Source organism: Prenolepis imparis, unplaced genomic scaffold, assembly GCF_030444845.1.
Source record: "Prenolepis imparis isolate NDT839.2.m4 unplaced genomic scaffold, iyPreImpa1.0 SCAF_1, whole genome shotgun sequence".
Taxonomy (NCBI): domain Eukaryota; kingdom Metazoa; phylum Arthropoda; class Insecta; order Hymenoptera; family Formicidae; genus Prenolepis; species Prenolepis imparis.
The window spans coordinates 5,820,304-5,841,214 of NW_028141159.1; the positions used below are offsets into that span (position 1 = coordinate 5,820,304).

The following is a 20,911-nucleotide window of genomic DNA, read 5'->3' on the forward strand; positions in this document are numbered from 1 at the left end:
ATCCATTTCTAATATTTTAAGACGAGCCAAAAATTCATCGATTATACATTTTAATAATACATTGATTACAGAATCTTTTGGTACCAAGCAGATACCAGCGTACAAACATTTTCATTTGCTATACATAAATTAAGGATGCGTCGCATAGGGTCAGCGGCATAAATGTATCGATTTCTAATATTTTGAGAGGAGCCAAAAATTCATCGATTATACATTTTAATAGTACATTGATTACAGAATTATTTGGTACCAAACAGACACCAGCGTACAAATTTTTTAACTTGATATACATAAAGTAAGATTGCGTCGCATGGGATCAGCGGTAAAAAAGTATCGATTTCTAATATTTAAAGACGAGCCAAAAATTCATCGATTATACATTTTAATAGTACATTGATTATACAATCATTTGGTACCGAACAGACACCAACGTACAAATTTTTTAACTTGATATACATAAAATAAGGTTGCGTCGCATAGGGTCAGCGGTAAAAAAGTATCGATTTCTAATATATTAAGACGAGCCAAAAATTCATCGATTATACATTTTAATAGTACATTGATTACAGAATTATTTGGTACCAAGCAGACACCAGCGTACAAAATTTTTAACTTGATAAACATAAAATAAGGTTGCGTCGCATAGGGTCAGCGGTAAAAAAGTATCGATTTCTAATATATTAAGACGAGCCAAAAATTCATCGATTATACATTTTAATAGTACATTGATTACAGAATCTTTTGGTACCATGCAGACACCAGCGTACAAATTTTTTAATACGATAAACATAAAATAAGGATGCGTCGCACAGGGTCCGCGTCAAAAAAGTATGAATTTCTAATATTTTAAGACGAGCCAAAAATTCATCGATTATACATTTTAATAATACATTGATTACAGAATTATTTGGTACCAAGCAGACACCAGCGTACAAAATTTTTAACTTGATATACATAAAATAAGGTTGCGTCGCATAGGGTCAGCGGTAAAAAAGTATCGATTTCTAATATATTAAGACGAGCCAAAAATTCATCGATTATACATTTTAATAGTACATTGATTACAGAATCTTTTGGTACCATGCAGACACCAGCGTACAAATTTTTTAATACGATAAACATAAAATAAGGATGCGTCGCACAGGGTCCGCGTCAAAAAAGTATGAATTTCTAATATTTTAAGACGAGCCAAAAATTCATCGATTATACATTTTAATAATACATTGATTACAGAATTATTTGGTACCAAGCAGACACCAGCGTACAAAATTTTTAACTTGATATACATAAAATAAGGTTGCGTCGCATAGGGTCAGCGGTAAAAAAGTATCGATTTCTAATATTTCAAGAAGAGCCAAAAATTCATCGATTATACATTTTAGTAGTACATTGATTACAGAATCTTTTGGTACCAAGCAGACAACAGCGTACAAACTTTTTCATTTGCTATACATAAATTAAGGATGCGTCGCATAGGGTCCGCGTCAAAAAAGTATCCATTTCTAATATTTTAAGACGAGCCAAAAATTCATCGATTATACATTTTAATAATACATTGATTACAGAATCTTTTGGTACCATGCAGAGACCAGCGTACAAATTTTTTAATACGATAAACATAAAATAAGGATGCGTCGCACAGGGTCCGCGTCAAAAAAGTATGAATTTCTAATATTTTAAGACGAGCCAAAAATTCATCGTTTATACATTTTAATAATACATTGATTACAGAATTATTTGGTACCAAGCAGACACCAGCGTACAAAATTTTTAACTTGATATACATAAAGTAAGATTGCGTCGCATGGGGTCAGCGGTAAAAAAGTATCCATTTCTAATATTTTTAGACGAGCCAAAAATTCATCGATTATACATTTTAGTAGTACATTGATTACAGAATCTTTTGGTACCAAGCAGACAACAGCGTACAAACTTTTTCATTTGCTATACATAAATTAAGGATGCGTCGCATAGGGTCCGCGTCAAAAAAGTATCCATTTCTAATATTTTAAGACGAGCCAAAAATTCACCGATTATACATTTTAATAATACATTGATTACATAATCTTTTGGTACCAAGCAGATACCAGCGTACAAACATTTTCATTTGCTATACATAAATTAAGGATGCGTCGCATAGGGTCAGCGGCATAAATGTATCGATTTCTAATATTTAAAGACGAGCCAAAAATTCATCGATTATACATTTTAATAGTACATTGATTACAGAATCTTTTGGTACCATGCAGACACCAGCGTACAAATTTTTTAATACGATAAACATAAAATAAGGATGCGTCGCACAGGGTCCGCGTCAAAAAAGTATGAATTTCTAATATTTTAAGACGAGCCAGAAATTCATCGATTATACATTTTAATAATACATTGATTACAGAATTATTTGGTACCAAGCAGACACCAGCGTACAAAATTTTTAACTTGATATACATAAAATAAGGTTGCGTCGCATAGGGTCAGCGGTAAAAAAGTATCGATTTCTAATATTTTAAGAAGAGCCAAAAATTCATCGATTATACATTTTAGTAGTACATTGATTACAGAATCTTTTGGTACCAAGCAGACAACAGCGTACAAACTTTTTCATTTGCTATACATAAATTAAGGATGCGTCGCACAGGGTCAGCGGCATATATGTATCGAATTCTAATATTTAAAGACGAGCCAAAAATTCATCGATTATACATTTTAATAGTACATTGATTATACAATCATTTGGTACCGAACAGACACCAGCGTACAAATTTTTTAACTTGATATAAATAAAATAAGGTTGCGTCGCATAGGGTCAGCGGTAAAAAAGTATCGATTTCTAATATTTTGAGAGGAGCCAAAAATTCATCGATTATACATTTTAATAGTACATTGATTACAGAATCTTTTGGTACCATGCAGAGACCAGCGTACAAATTTTTTAATACGATAAACATAAAATAAGGATGCGTCGCACAGGGTCCGCGTCAAAAAAGTATCAATTTCTAATATTTTAAGACGAGCCAAAAATTCATCGTTTATACATTTTAATAATACATTGATTACAGAATTATTTGGTACCAAGCAGACACCAGCGTACAAAATTTTTAACTTGATATACATAAAGTAAGATTGCGTCGCATGGGGTCAGCGGTAAAAAAGTATCCATTTCTAATATTTTTAGACGAGCCAAAAATTCATCGATTATACATTTTAGTAGTACATTGATTACAGAATCTTTTGGTACCAAGCAGACAACAGCGTACAAACTTTTTCATTTGCTATACATAAATTAAGGATGCGTCGCATAGGGTCCGCGTCAAAAAAGTATCCATTTCTAATATTTTAAGACGAGCCAAAAATTCATCGATTATACATTTTAATAATACATTGATTACATAATCTTTTGGTACCAAGCAGATACCAGCGTACAAACATTTTCATTTGCTATACATAAATTAAGGATGCGTCGCATAGGGTCAGCGGCATAAATGTATCGATTTCTAATATTTAAAGACGAGCCAAAAATTCATCGATTATACATTTTAATAGTACATTGATTACAGAATCTTTTGGTACCAAGCAGACAACAGCGTACAAACTTTTTCATTTGCTATACATAAATTAAGGATGCGTCGCATAGGGTCCGCGTCAAAAAAGTATCCATTTCTAATATTTTAAGACGAGCCAAAAATTCATCGATTATAATTTTTAATAGTACATTGATTACAGAATTATTTGGTACCAAACAGACACCAGCGTACAAATTTTTTAACTTGATATACATAAAGTAAGATTGCGTCGCATGGGATCAGCGGTAAAAAAGTATCGATTTCTAATATTTAAAGACGAGCCAAAAATTCATCGATTATACATTTTAATAATACATTGATTACAGAATTATTTGGTACCGAACAGACACCAGCGTACAAATTTTTAATTTGATAAACATAAAATATGGATGCGTCGCATAGGGTCAGCGGCAAAAAAGTATCGATTTCTAATATTTTAAGACGAGCCAAAAATTAATCGATTATACATTTTAATAGTACATTGATTACAGAATCTTTTGGTACCATGCAGACACCAGCGTACAAATTTTTTAATACGATAAACATAAAATAAGGATGCGTCGCACAGGGTCCGCGTCAAAAAAGTATGAATTTCTAATATTTTAAGACGAGCCAAAAATTCATCGATTATACATTTTAATAATACATTAATTACAGAATCTTTTGGTACCAAGCAGATACCAGCGTACAAACATTTTCATTTGCTATACATAAATTAAGGATGCGTCGCACAGGGTCAGCGGTAAAAAAGTATCGATTTCTAATATATTAAGACGAGCCAAAAATTCATCGATTATACATTTTAATAGTACATTGATTACAGAATCTTTTGGTACCATGCAGACACCAGCGTACAAAATTTTTAACTTGATATACATAAAATAAGGTTGCGTCGCATAGGGTCAGCGGTAAAAAAGTATCGATTTCTAATATATTAAGACGAGCCAAAAATTCATCGATTATACATTTTAATAATACATTGATTACAGAATTATTTGGTACCAAGCAGACACCAGCGTACAAAATTTTTAACTTGATATACATAAAATAAGGTTGCGTCGCATAGGGTCAGCGGTAAAAAAGTATCGATTTCTAATATTTTAAGAAGAGCCAAAAATTCATCGATTATACATTTTAGTAGTACATTGATTACAGAATCTTTTGGTACCAAGCAGACAACAGCGTACAAACTTTTTCATTTGCTATACATAAATTAAGGATGCGTCGCATAGGGTCAGCGGCATAAATGTATCGATTTCTAATATTTAAAGACGAGCCAAATATTCATCGATTATACATTTTAATAATACATTGATTACAGAATCTTTTGGTACCAAGCAGATACCAGCGTACAAACATTTTCATTTGCTATACATAAATTAAGGATGCGTCGAACAGGGTCAGCGGCATAAATGTATCGATTTCTAATATTTAAAGACGAGCCAAAAATTCATCGATTATACATTTTAATAGTACATTGATTACAGAATTATTTGGTACCAAACAGACAGCAGCGTACAAATTTTTTAACTTGATATACATAAAGTAAGATTGCGTCGCATGGGGTCAGCGGTAAAAAAGTATTGATTTCTAATATTTAAAGACGAGCCAAAAATTCATCGATTATACATTTTAATAGTACATTGATTATACAATCATTTGGTACCGAACAGACACCAGCGTACAAATTTTTTAACTTGATATACAAAAATAAGGTTGCGTCGCATAGGGTCAGCGGTAAAAAAGTATCGATTTCTAATATTTTGAGAGGAGCCAAAAATTCATCGATTATACATTTTAATAGTACATTGATTACAGAATCTTTTGGTACCATGCAGACACCAGCGTACAAATTTTTTAATACGATAAACATAAAATAAGGATGCATCGCACAGGGTCCGCGTCAAAAAAGTATCAATTTCTAATATTTTAAGACGAGCCAAAAATTCATCGTTTATACATTTTAATAATACATTGATTACAGAATTATTTGGTACCAAGCAGACACCAGCGTACAAAATTTTTAACTTGATATACATAAAGTAAGATTGCGTCGCATGGGGTCAGCGGTAAAAAAGTATCCATTTCTAATATTTTTAGACGAGCCAAAAATTCATCGATTATACATTTTAGTAGTACATTGATTACAGAATCTTTTGGTACCAAGCAGACAACAGCGTACAAACTTTTTCATTTGCTATACATAAATTAAGGATGCGTCGCATAGGGTCAGCGGCATAAATGTATCGATTTCTAATATTTGAAGACGAGTCAAAAATTCATCGATTATACATTTTAATAATACATTGATTACAGAATCTTTTGGTACCAAGCAGATACCAGCGTACAAACATTTTCATTTGCTATTCATAAATTAAGGATGCGTCGCACAGGGTCCGCGTCAAAAAAGTATCGATTTCTAATATATTAAGACGAGCCAAAAATTCATAGATTATACATTTTAATAGTACATTGATTACAGAATTATTTGGTACCGAACAGACACCAGCGTACAAATTTTTAATTTGATAAACATAAAATATGGATGCGTCGCATAGGGTCAGCGGCAAAAAAGTATCGATTTCTAATATTTTAAGACGAGCCAAAAATTCATCGATTATACATTTTAATAGTACATTGATTACAGAATTATTTGGTACCAAACAGACACCAGCGTACAAATTTTTTAACTTGATATACATAAAGTAAGATTGCGTCGCATGGGATCAGCGGTAAAAAAGTATCGATTTCTAATATTTAAAGACGAGCCAAAAATTCATCGATTATACATTTTAATAGTACATTGATTATACAATCATTTGGTACCGAACAGACACCAACGTACAAATTTTTTAACTTGATATACATAAAATAAGGTTGCGTCGCATAGGGTCAGCGGTAAAAAAGTATCGATTTCTAATATATTAAGACGAGCCAAAAATTCATCGATTATACATTTTAATAGTACATTGATTACAGAATTATTTGGTACCAAGCAGACACCAGCGTACAAAATTTTTAACTTGATAAACATAAAATAAGGTTGCGTCGCATAGGGTCAGCGGTAAAAAAGTATCGATTTCTAATATATTAAGACGAGCCAAAAATTCATCGATTATACATTTTAATAGTACATTGATTATACAATCATTTGGTACCGAACAGACACCAACGTACAAATTTTTTAACTTGATATACATAAAATAAAGTTGCGTCGCATAGGGTCAGCGGTAAAAAAGTATCGATTTCTAATATATTAAGACGAGCCAAAAATTCATCGATTATACATTTTAATAGTACATTGATTACAGAATCTTTTGGTACCATGCAGACACCAGCGTACAAATTTTTTAATAGGATAAACATAAAATAAGGATGCGTCGCACAGGGTCCGCGTCAAAAAAGTATGAATTTCTAATATTTTAAGACGAGCAAAAAATTCATCGATTATACATTTTAATAATACATTGATTACAGAATTATTTGGTACCAAGCAGACACCAGCGTACAAAATTTTTAACTTGATATACATAAAATAAGATTGCGTCGCATAGGGTCAGCGGTAAAAAAGTATCGATTTCTAATATATTAAGACGAGCCAAAAATTCATCGATTATACATTTTAGTAGTACATTGATTACAGAATCTTTTGGTACCAAGCAGACAACAGCGTACAAACTTTTTCATTTGCTATACATAAATTAAGGATGCGTCGCATAGGGTCCGCGTCAAAAAAGTATCCATTTCTAATATTTTAAGACGAGCCAAAAATTCATCGATTATACATTTTAATAATACATTGATTACATAATCTTTTGGTACCAAGCAGATACCAGCGTACAAACATTTTCATTTGCTATACATAAATTAAGGATGCGTCGCATAGGGTCAGCGGCATAAATGTATCGATTTCTAATATTTAAAGACGAGCCAAAAATTCATCGATTATACATTTTAATAGTACATTGATTACAGAATCTTTTGGTACCAAGCAGACAACAGCGTACAAACTTTTTCATTTGCTATACATAAATTAAGGATGCGTCGCATAGGGTCCGCGTCAAAAAAGTATCCATTTCTAATATTTTAAGACGAGCCAAAAATTCATCGATTATAATTTTTAATAGTACATTGATTACAGAATTATTTGGTACCAAACAGACACCAGCGTACAAATTTTTTAACTTGATATACATAAAGTAAGATTGCGTCGCATGGGATCAGCGGTAAAAAAGTATCGATTTCTAATATTTAAAGACGAGCCAAAAATTCATCGATTATACATTTTAATAATACATTGATTACAGAATTATTTGGTACCGAACAGACACCAGCGTACAAATTTTTAATTTGATAAACATAAAATATGGATGCGTCGCATAGGGTCAGCGGCAAAAAAGTATCGATTTCTAATATTTTAAGACGAGCCAAAAATTAATCGATTATACATTTTAATAGTACATTGATTACAGAATCTTTTGGTACCATGCAGACACCAGCGTACAAATTTTTTAATACGATAAACATAAAATAAGGATGCGTCGCACAGGGTCCGCGTCAAAAAAGTATGAATTTCTAATATTTTAAGACGAGCCAAAAATTCATCGATTATACATTTTAATAATACATTAATTACAGAATCTTTTGGTACCAAGCAGATACCAGCGTACAAACATTTTCATTTGCTATACATAAATTAAGGATGCGTCGCACAGGGTCAGCGGTAAAAAAGTATCGATTTCTAATATATTAAGACGAGCCAAAAATTCATCGATTATACATTTTAATAGTACATTGATTACAGAATCTTTTGGTACCATGCAGACACCAGCGTACAAAATTTTTAACTTGATATACATAAAATAAGGTTGCGTCGCATAGGGTCAGCGGTAAAAAAGTATCGATTTCTAATATATTAAGACGAGCCAAAAATTCATCGATTATACATTTTAATAATACATTGATTACAGAATTATTTGGTACCAAGCAGACACCAGCGTACAAAATTTTTAACTTGATATACATAAAATAAGGTTGCGTCGCATAGGGTCAGCGGTAAAAAAGTATCGATTTCTAATATTTTAAGAAGAGCCAAAAATTCATCGATTATACATTTTAGTAGTACATTGATTACAGAATCTTTTGGTACCAAGCAGACAACAGCGTACAAACTTTTTCATTTGCTATACATAAATTAAGGATGCGTCGCATAGGGTCAGCGGCATAAATGTATCGATTTCTAATATTTAAAGACGAGCCAAATATTCATCGATTATACATTTTAATAATACATTGATTACAGAATCTTTTGGTACCAAGCAGATACCAGCGTACAAACATTTTCATTTGCTATACATAAATTAAGGATGCGTCGAACAGGGTCAGCGGCATAAATGTATCGATTTCTAATATTTAAAGACGAGCCAAAAATTCATCGATTATACATTTTAATAGTACATTGATTACAGAATTATTTGGTACCAAACAGACAGCAGCGTACAAATTTTTTAACTTGATATACATAAAGTAAGATTGCGTCGCATGGGGTCAGCGGTAAAAAAGTATTGATTTCTAATATTTAAAGACGAGCCAAAAATTCATCGATTATACATTTTAATAGTACATTGATTATACAATCATTTGGTACCGAACAGACACCAGCGTACAAATTTTTTAACTTGATATACAAAAATAAGGTTGCGTCGCATAGGGTCAGCGGTAAAAAAGTATCGATTTCTAATATTTTGAGAGGAGCCAAAAATTCATCGATTATACATTTTAATAGTACATTGATTACAGAATCTTTTGGTACCATGCAGACACCAGCGTACAAATTTTTTAATACGATAAACATAAAATAAGGATGCATCGCACAGGGTCCGCGTCAAAAAAGTATCAATTTCTAATATTTTAAGACGAGCCAAAAATTCATCGTTTATACATTTTAATAATACATTGATTACAGAATTATTTGGTACCAAGCAGACACCAGCGTACAAAATTTTTAACTTGATATACATAAAGTAAGATTGCGTCGCATGGGGTCAGCGGTAAAAAAGTATCCATTTCTAATATTTTTAGACGAGCCAAAAATTCATCGATTATACATTTTAGTAGTACATTGATTACAGAATCTTTTGGTACCAAGCAGACAACAGCGTACAAACTTTTTCATTTGCTATACATAAATTAAGGATGCGTCGCATAGGGTCAGCGGCATAAATGTATCGATTTCTAATATTTGAAGACGAGTCAAAAATTCATCGATTATACATTTTAATAATACATTGATTACAGAATCTTTTGGTACCAAGCAGATACCAGCGTACAAACATTTTCATTTGCTATTCATAAATTAAGGATGCGTCGCACAGGGTCCGCGTCAAAAAAGTATCGATTTCTAATATATTAAGACGAGCCAAAAATTCATCGATTATACATTTTAATAGTACATTGATTACAGAATTATTTGGTACCGAACAGACACCAGCGTACAAATTTTTAATTTGATAAACATAAAATATGGATGCGTCGCATAGGGTCAGCGGCAAAAAAGTATCGATTTCTAATATTTTAAGACGAGCCAAAAATTCATCGATTATACATTTTAATAGTACATTGATTACAGAATTATTTGGTACCAAACAGACACCAGCGTACAAATTTTTTAACTTGATATACATAAAGTAAGATTGCGTCGCATGGGATCAGCGGTAAAAAAGTATCGATTTCTAATATTTAAAGACGAGCCAAAAATTCATCGATTATACATTTTAATAGTACATTGATTATACAATCATTTGGTACCGAACAGACACCAACGTACAAATTTTTTAACTTGATATACATAAAATAAGGTTGCGTCGCATAGGGTCAGCGGTAAAAAAGTATCGATTTCTAATATATTAAGACGAGCCAAAAATTCATCGATTATACATTTTAATAGTACATTGATTACAGAATTATTTGGTACCAAGCAGACACCAGCGTACAAAATTTTTAACTTGATAAACATAAAATAAGGTTGCGTCGCATAGGGTCAGCGGTAAAAAAGTATCGATTTCTAATATATTAAGACGAGCCAAAAATTCATCGATTATACATTTTAATAGTACATTGATTATACAATCATTTGGTACCGAACAGACACCAACGTACAAATTTTTTAACTTGATATACATAAAATAAAGTTGCGTCGCATAGGGTCAGCGGTAAAAAAGTATCGATTTCTAATATATTAAGACGAGCCAAAAATTCATCGATTATACATTTTAATAGTACATTGATTACAGAATCTTTTGGTACCATGCAGACACCAGCGTACAAATTTTTTAATAGGATAAACATAAAATAAGGATGCGTCGCACAGGGTCCGCGTCAAAAAAGTATGAATTTCTAATATTTTAAGACGAGCAAAAAATTCATCGATTATACATTTTAATAATACATTGATTACAGAATTATTTGGTACCAAGCAGACACCAGCGTACAAAATTTTTAACTTGATATACATAAAATAAGATTGCGTCGCATAGGGTCAGCGGTAAAAAAGTATCGATTTCTAATATATTAAGACGAGCCAAAAATTCATCGATTATACATTTTAATAGTACATTGATTACAGAATCTTTTGGTACCATGCAGACACCAGCGTACAAATTTTTTAATACGATAAACATAAAATAAGGATGCGTCGCACAGGGTCCGCGTCAAAAAAGTATGAATTTCTAATATTTTAAGACGAGCCAAAAATTCATCGATTATACATTTTAATAATACATTGATTACAGAATTATTTGGTACCAAGCAGACACCAGCGTACAAAATTTTTAACTTGATATACATAAAATAAGGTTGCGTCGCATAGGGTCAGCGGTAAAAAAGTATCGATTTCTAATATTTCAAGAAGAGCCAAAAATTCATCGATTATACATTTTAGTAGTACATTGATTACAGAATCTTTTGGTACCAAGCAGACAACAGCGTACAAACTTTTTCATTTGCTATACATAAATTAAGGATGCGTCGCATAGGGTCCGCGTCAAAAAAGTATCCATTTCTAATATTTTAAGACGAGCCAAAAATTCATCGATAATACATTTTAATAATACATTGATTACAGAATCTTTTGGTACCAAGCAGATACCAGCGTACAAACATTTTCATTTGCTATACATAAATTAAGGATGCGTCGCATAGGGTCTGCGGCATAAATGTATCGATTTCTAATATTTTGAGTGGAGCCAAAAATTCATCGATTATACATTTTAATAGTACATTGATTACAGAATTATTTGGTACCAAACAGACAGCAGCGTACAAATTTTTTAACTTGATATACATAAAGTAAGATTGCGTCGCATGGGGTCAGCGGTAAAAAAGTATCGATTTCTAATATTTAAAGACGAGCCAAAAATTCATCGATTATACATTTTAATAGTACATTGATTATACAATCATTTGGTACCGAACAGACACCAGCGTACAAATTTTTTAACTTGATATACAAAAATAAGGTTGCGTCGCATAGGGTCAGCGGTAAAAAAGTATCGATTTCTAATATTTTGAGAGGAGCCAAAAATTCATCGATTATACATTTTAATAGAACATTGATTACAGAATCTTTTGGTACCATGCAGACACCAGCGTACAAATTTTTTAATTCGATAAACATAAAATAAGGATGCGTCGCACAGGGTCCGCGTCAAAAAAGTATCAATTTCTAATATTTTAAGACGAGCCAAAAATTCATCGTTTATACATTTTAATAATACATTGATTACAGAATTATTTGGTACCAAGCAGACACCAGCGTACAAAATTTTTAACTTGATATACATAAAGTAAGATTATGTCGCATGGGGTCAGCGGTAAAAAAGTATCCATTTCTAATATTTTTAGACGAGCCAAAAATTCATCGATTATACATTTTAGTAGTACATTGATTACAGAATCTTTTGGTACCAAGCAGACAACAGCGTACAAACTTTTTCATTTGCTATACATAAATTAAGGATGCGTCGCATAGGGTCAGCGGCATAAATGTATCGATTTCTAATATTTAAAGACGAGTCAAAAATTCATCGATTATACATTTTAATAATACATTGATTACAGAATCTTTTGGTACCAAGCAGATACCAGCGTACAAACATTTTCATTTGCTATTCATAAATTAAGGATGCGTTGCACAGTGTCCGCGTCAAAAAAGTATCGATTTCTAATATATTAAGACGAGCCAAAAATTCATCGATTATACATTTTAATAGTACATTGATTACAGAATTATTTGGTACCGAACAGACACCAGCGTACAAATTTTTAATTTGATAAACATAAAATATGGATGCGTCGCATAGGGTCAGCGGCAAAAAAGTATCGATTTGTAATATTTTAAGACGAGCCAAAAATTCATCGATTATACATTTTAATAGTACATTGATTATACAATCATTTGGTACCGAACAGACACCAGCGTACAAATTTTTTAACTTGATATACAAAAATAAGGTTGCGTCGCATAGGGTCAGCGGTAAAAAAGTATCGATTTCTAATATTTTGAGAGGAGCCAAAAATTCATCGATTATACATTTTAATAGTACATTGATTACAGAATCTTTTGGTACCATGCAGACACCAGCGTACAAATTTTTTAATACGATAAACATAAAATAAGGATGCGTCGCACAGTGTCCGCGTCAAAAAAGTATCAATTTCTAATATTTTAAGACGAGCCAAAAATTCATCGTTTATACATTTTAATAATACATTGATTACAGAATTATTTGGTTCCAAGCAGACACCAGCGTACAAAATTTTTAACTTGATATACATATAGTAAGATTGCGTCGCATGGGGTCAGCGGTAAAAAAGTATCCATTTCTAATATTTTTAGACGAGCCAAAAATTCATCGATTATACATTTTAGTAGTACATTGATTACAGAATCTTTTGGTACCAAGCAGACAACAGCGTACAAACTTTTTCATTTGCTATACATAAATTAAGGATGCGTCGCATAGGGTCAGCGGCATAAATGTATCGATTTCTAATATTTAAAGACGAGTCAAAAATTCATCGATTATACATTTTAATAATACATTGATTACAGAATGTTTTGGTACCAAGCAGATACCAGCGTACAAACATTTTCATTTGCTATTCATAATTAAGGATGCGTCGCACAGGTTCCGCGTCAAAAAAGTATCAATTTCTAATATTTTAAGACGAGCCAAAAATTCATCGATTATACATTTTAATAATACATTGATTACAGAATTATTTGGTACCAAGCAGACACCAGCGTACAAAATTTTTAACTTGATATACATAAAAAAGGTTGCGTCGCATAGGGTCAGCGGTAAAAAAGTATCGATTTCTAATATATTAAGACGAGCCAAAAATTCATCGATTATACATTTTAATAGTACATTGATTACAGAATCTTTTGGTACCATGCAGACACCAGCGTACAAATTTTTTAATACGATAAACATAAAATAAGGATGCGTCGCACAGGGTCCGCGTCAAGAAAGTATCGATTTCTAATATATTAAGACGAGCCAAAAATTCATCGATTATACATTTTAATAGTACATTGATTACAGAATCTTTTGGTATCAAGCAGACAACAGCGTACAAACTTTTTCATTTGCTATACATAAATTAAGGATGCGTCGCATAGGGTCCGCGTCAAAAAAGTATGAATTTCTAATATTTTAAGACGAGCCAAAAATTCATCGATTATACATTTTAATAATACATTGATTACAGAATTATTTGGTACCAAGCAGACACCAGCGTACAAAATTTTTAACTTGATATACATAAAATAAGGTTGCGTCGCATAGGGTCAGCGGTAAAAAAGTATCGATTTCTAATATATTAAGACGAGCCAAAAATTCATCGATTATACATTTTAATAGTACATTGATTACAGAATCTTTTGGTACCATGCAGACACCAGCGTACAAATTTTTTAATACGATAAACATAAAATAAGGATGCGTCGCACAGGGTCCGCGTCAAAAAAGTATGAATTTCTAATATTTTAAGACGAGCCAAAAATTCATCGATTATACATTTTAATAATACATTGATTACAGAATTATTTGGTACCAAGCAGACACCAGCGTACAAAATTTTTAACTTGATATACATAAAATAAGGTTGCGTCGCATAGGGTCAGCGGTAAAAAAGTATCGATTTATAATATTTCAAGAAGAGCCAAAAATTCATCGATTATACATTTTAGTAGTACATTGATTACAGAATCTTTTGGTACCAAGCAGACAACAGCGTACAAACTTTTTCATTTGCTATACATAAATTAAGGATGCGTCGCATAGGGTCCGCGTCAAAAAAGTATCCATTTCTAATATTTTAAGACGAGCCAAAAATTCATCGATTATACATTTTAATAATACATTGATTACAGAATCTTTTGGTACCAAGCAGATACCAGCGTACAAACATTTTCATTTGCTATACATAAATTAAGGATGCGTCGCATAGGGTCAGCGGCATAAATGTATCGATTTCTAATATTTTGAGAGGAGCCAAAAATTCATCGATTATACATTTTAATAGTACATTGATTACAGAATTATTTGGTACCAAACAGACACCAGCGTACAAATTTTTTAACTTGATATACATAAAGTAAGATTGCGTCGCATGGGATCAGCGGTAAAAAAGTATCGATTTCTAATATTTAAAGACGAGCCAAAAATTCATCGATTATACATTTTAATAGTACATTGATTATACAATCATTTGGTACCGAACAGACACCAACGTACAAATTTTTTAACTTGATATACATAAAATAAGGTTGCGTCGCATAGGGTCAGCGGTAAAAAAGTATCGATTTCTAATATATTAAGACGAGCCAAAAATTCATCGATTATACATTTTAATAGTACATTGATTACAGAATTATTTGGTACCAAGCAGACACCAGCGTACAAAATTTTTAACTTGATAAACATAAAATAAGGTTGCGTCGCATAGGGTCAGCGGTAAAAAAGTATCGATTTCTAATATATTAAGACGAGCCAAAAATTCATCGATTATACATTTTAATAGTACATTGATTACAGAATCTTTTGGTACCATGCAGACACCAGCGTACAAATTTTTTAATACGATAAACATAAAATAAGGATGCGTCGCACAGGGTCCGCGTCAAGAAAGTATCGATTTCTAATATATTAAGACGAGCCAAAAATTCATCGATTATACATTTTAATAGTACATTGATTACAGAATCTTTTGGTATCAAGCAGACAACAGCGTACAAACTTTTTCATTTGCTATACATAAATTAAGGATGCGTCGCATAGGGTCCGCGTCAAAAAAGTATGAATTTCTAATATTTTAAGACGAGCCAAAAATTCATCGATTATACATTTTAATAATACATTGATTACAGAATTATTTGGTACCAAGCAGACACCAGCGTACAAAATTTTTAACTTGATATACATAAAATAAGGTTGCGTCGCATAGGGTCAGCGGTAAAAAAGTATCGATTTCTAATATATTAAGACGAGCCAAAAATTCATCGATTATACATTTTAATAGTACATTGATTACAGAATCTTTTGGTACCATGCAGACACCAGCGTACAAATTTTTTAATACGATAAACATAAAATAAGGATGCGTCGCACAGGGTCCGCGTCAAAAAAGTATGAATTTCTAATATTTTAAGACGAGCCAAAAATTCATCGATTATACATTTTAATAATACATTGATTACAGAATTATTTGGTACCAAGCAGACACCAGCGTACAAAATTTTTAACTTGATATACATAAAATAAGGTTGCGTCGCATAGGGTCAGCGGTAAAAAAGTATCGATTTATAATATTTCAAGAAGAGCCAAAAATTCATCGATTATACATTTTAGTAGTACATTGATTACAGAATCTTTTGGTACCAAGCAGACAACAGCGTACAAACTTTTTCATTTGCTATACATAAATTAAGGATGCGTCGCATAGGGTCCGCGTCAAAAAAGTATCCATTTCTAATATTTTAAGACGAGCCAAAAATTCATCGATTATACATTTTAATAATACATTGATTACAGAATCTTTTGGTACCAAGCAGATACCAGCGTACAAACATTTTCATTTGCTATACATAAATTAAGGATGCGTCGCATAGGGTCAGCGGCATAAATGTATCGATTTCTAATATTTTGAGAGGAGCCAAAAATTCATCGATTATACATTTTAATAGTACATTGATTACAGAATTATTTGGTACCAAACAGACACCAGCGTACAAATTTTTTAACTTGATATACATAAAGTAAGATTGCGTCGCATGGGATCAGCGGTAAAAAAGTATCGATTTCTAATATTTAAAGACGAGCCAAAAATTCATCGATTATACATTTTAATAGTACATTGATTATACAATCATTTGGTACCGAACAGACACCAACGTACAAATTTTTTAACTTGATATACATAAAATAAGGTTGCGTCGCATAGGGTCAGCGGTAAAAAAGTATCGATTTCTAATATATTAAGACGAGCCAAAAATTCATCGATTATACATTTTAATAGTACATTGATTACAGAATTATTTGGTACCAAGCAGACACCAGCGTACAAAATTTTTAACTTGATAAACATAAAATAAGGTTGCGTCGCATAGGGTCAGCGGTAAAAAAGTATCGATTTCTAATATATTAAGACGAGCCAAAAATTCATCGATTATACATTTTAATAGTACATTGATTACAGAATCTTTTGGTACCATGCAGACACCAGCGTACAAATTTTTTAATACGATAAACATAAAATAAGGATGCGTCGCACAGGGTCCGCGTCAAAAAAGTATGAATTTCTAATATTTTAAGACGAGCCAAAAATTCATCGATTATACATTTTAATAATACATTGATTACAGAATCTTTTGGTACCAAGCAGATACCAACGTACAAACATTTTCATTTGCTATACATAAATTAAAGATGCGTCGCACAGGGTCAGCGGTAAAAAAGTATCGATTTCTAATATATTAAGACGAGCCTAAAATTTATCGATTATACATTTTAATAGTACATTGATTACAGAATCTTTTGGTACCATGCAGACACCAGCGTACAAATTTTTTAATACGATAAACATAAAATAAGGATGCGTCGCACAGGGTCCGCGTCAAAAAAGTATCAATTTCTAATATATTAAGACGAGCCAAAAATTCATCGATTATACATTTTAATAGTACATTGATTACATAATTATTTGGTACCAAACAGACAGCAGCGTACAAATTTTTTAACTTGATATACATAAAGTAAGATTGCGTCGCATGGGGTCAGCGGTAAAAAAGTATCGATTTCTAATATTTAAAGACGAGCCAAAAATTCATCGATTATACATTTTAATAGTACATTGATTATACAATCATTTGGTACCGAACAGACACCAGCGTACAAATTTTTTAACTTGATATACAAAAATAAGGTTGCGTCGCATAGGGTCAGCGGTAAAAAAGTATCGATTTCTAATATTTTGAGAGGAGCCAAAAATTCATCGATTATACATTTTAATAGAACATTGATTACAGAATCTTTTGGTACCATGCAGACACCAGCGTACAAATTTTTTAATACGATAAACATAAAATAAGGATGCGTCGCACAGGGTCCGCGTCAAAAAAGTATCAATTTCTAATATTTTAAGACGAGCCAAAAATTCATCGTTTATACATTTTAATAATACATTGATTACAGAATTATTTGGTACCAAGCAGACACCAGCGTACAAAATTTTTAACTTGATATACATAAAGTAAGATTATGTCGCATGGGGTCAGCGGTAAAAAAGTATCCATTTCTAATATTTTTAGACGAGCCAAAAATTCATCGATTATACATTTTAGTAGTACATTGATTACAGAATCTTTTGGTACCAAGCAGACAACAGCGTACAAACTTTTTCATTTGCTATACATAAATTAAGGATGCGACGCATTGGGTCAGCGGCATAAATGTATCAATTTCTAATATTTAAAGACGAGCCAAAAATTCATCGATTATACATTTTAATAATACATTGATTACAGAATCTTTTGGTACCAAGCAGATACCAGCGTACAAACATTTTCATTTGCTATACATAAATTAAGGATGCGTCGCACAGGGTCAGCGGCATAAATGTATCGATTTCTAATATTTAAAGACGAGCCAAAAATTCATCGATTATACATTTTAATAGTACATTGATTATACAATCATTTGGTACCGAACAGACACCAGCGTAAAAATTTTTTAACTTGATATACATAAAATAAATTTGCGTCGCTTAGGGTCAGCGGTAAAAAAGTATCGATTTCTAATATTTTAAGACGAGCCAAAAATTCATCGATTATACATTTTAATAGTACATTGATTACATAATTATTTGGTACCAAGCAGACACCAGCGTACAAAATTTTTAACTTGATATACATAAAATAAAGTTGCGTCGCATACGGTCAGCGGTAAAAAAATATCGATTTCTAATATATTAAGACGAGCCAAAAATTCATCGATTATACATTTTAATAGTACATTGATTACAGAATCTTTTGGTACCATGCAGACACCAGCGTACTTATTTTTTAATACGATAAACATAAAATAAAGATGCGTCGCACAGGTTCCGCGTCAAAAAAGTACCAATTTCTAATATTTTAAGACGAGCCAAAAATTCATCGATTATACATTTTAATAATACATTGATTACAGAATTATTTGGTACCAAGCAGACACCAGCGTACAAAATTTTTAACTTGATATACATAAAATAAAGTTGCGTCGCATAAGGTCAGCGGTAAAAAAGTATCGATTTCTAATATTTTAAGAAGAGCCAAAAATTCATCGATTATACATTTTAATAGTACATTGATTACAGAATCTTTTGGTACCAAGCAGACAACAGCGTACAAACTTTTTCATTTGCTATACATAAATTAAGGATGCGTCGCATTGGGTCAGCGGCATAAATGTATCGATTTCTAATATTTAAAGACGAGCCAAAAATTCATCGATTATACATTTTAATAATACATTGATTACAGAATCTTTTGGTACCAAGCAGATAGCAGCGTACAAACATTTTCATTTGTTATACATAAATTAAGGATGCGTCGCACAGGGTCAGCGGCATAAATGTATCGATTTCTAATATTTAAAAACGAGCCAAAAATTCATCGATTATACATTTGAATAGTACATTGATTACAGAATTATTTGGTACCAAACAGACAGCAGCGTACAAATTTTTTAACTTGATATACATAAATTAAGATTGCGTCGCATGGGGTCAGCGGTAAAAAAGTATCGATTTCTAATATTTAAAGACGAGCCAAAAATTCATCGATTATACATTTTAATAGTACATTGATTATACAATCATTTGGTACCGAACAGACACCAGCGTACAAATTTTTTAACTTGATATACATAAAATAAGGTTGCGTCGCATATGGTCAGCGGTAAAAAAGTATCGATTTCTAATATTTTGAGACGAGCCAAAAATTCATCGATTATACATTTTAATAGTACATTGATTACAGAATTATTTGGTACCAAGCAGACACCAGCGTACAAAATTTTTAACTTGATATACATAAAATAAGTTTGCGTCGCATAGGGTCAGCGGTAAAAAAGTATCGATTTCTAATATATTAAGACGAGCCAAAAATTCATCGATTATACATTTTAATAGTACATTGATTACAGAATCTTTTGGTACCATGCAGACACCAGCGTACAAATTTTTTAATACGATAAACATAAAATAAGGATGCGTCGCACAGGGTCCGCGTCAAAAAAGTATCGATTTCTAATATATTAAGACGAGCCAAAAATTCATCGATTATACATTTTAATAGTACATTGATTACAGAATCTTTTGGTACCATGCAGACACCAGCGTACAAATTTTTTAATACGATAAACATAAAATAAGGATGCGTCGCACAGGGTCCTCGTCAAAAAAGTATCGATTTCTAATATTTTAAGAAGAGCCAAAAATTCATCGATTATACATTTTAATAGTATATTGATGACAGAATCTTTTGGTATCAAGCAGACAACAGCGTACAAACTTTTTCATTTGCTATACATAAATTAAGGATGCGTCGCATAGGGTTAGCGGCATAAATGTATCGATTTCTAATATTTAAAGACGAGCCAAAAATTCATCGATTATACATTTTAATAGTACATTGATTACAGAATTATTTGGTACCAAGCAGACACCAGCGTACAAAATTTTTAACTTGATATACATAAAATAAGTTTGCGTCGCATAGGGTCAGCGGTAAAAAAGTATCGATT

At 31.8% G+C, this 20,911-nt stretch overlaps 3 long non-coding RNA genes across 11 annotated transcripts; all 3 read left to right on the forward strand.

The window, feature by feature from the left end:
* Nucleotides 1-3,556: 3,556 nt before the first annotated feature.
* On the forward strand, nucleotides 3,557-6,560 carry LOC145943406 (uncharacterized). Of its 6 annotated transcripts, none has more exons than XR_014426515.1 (5): nucleotides 3,557-3,650; nucleotides 4,221-4,313; nucleotides 4,373-5,806; nucleotides 5,880-5,972; nucleotides 6,046-6,560. It is a non-coding gene; the product is annotated as an uncharacterized LOC145943406 (long non-coding RNA). The 6 variants fall into 6 exon arrangements; XR_014426513.1 differs by having other exon boundaries at nucleotides 4,387-5,806; XR_014426511.1 differs by having other exon boundaries at nucleotides 4,221-5,806.
* Nucleotides 6,561-8,143: 1,583 nt separating this feature from the next.
* Nucleotides 8,144-10,537, forward strand: LOC145943412 (uncharacterized). 4 transcript variants are annotated; one of them, XR_014426517.1, is made up of 4 exons: nucleotides 8,144-8,294; nucleotides 8,368-9,787; nucleotides 9,861-9,953; nucleotides 10,027-10,537. It is a non-coding gene; the product is annotated as an uncharacterized LOC145943412 (long non-coding RNA). The 4 variants fall into 4 exon arrangements; XR_014426519.1 differs by having other exon boundaries at nucleotides 8,368-9,953; nucleotides 10,013-10,537; XR_014426516.1 differs by having other exon boundaries at nucleotides 9,861-10,537.
* Nucleotides 10,538-18,576: 8,039 nt separating this feature from the next.
* On the forward strand, nucleotides 18,577-20,056 carry LOC145939514 (uncharacterized). Its single transcript, XR_014425836.1, has 3 exons — nucleotides 18,577-19,242; nucleotides 19,316-19,740; nucleotides 19,814-20,056. It is a non-coding gene; the product is annotated as an uncharacterized LOC145939514 (long non-coding RNA).
* Nucleotides 20,057-20,911: the final 855 nt, after the last annotated feature.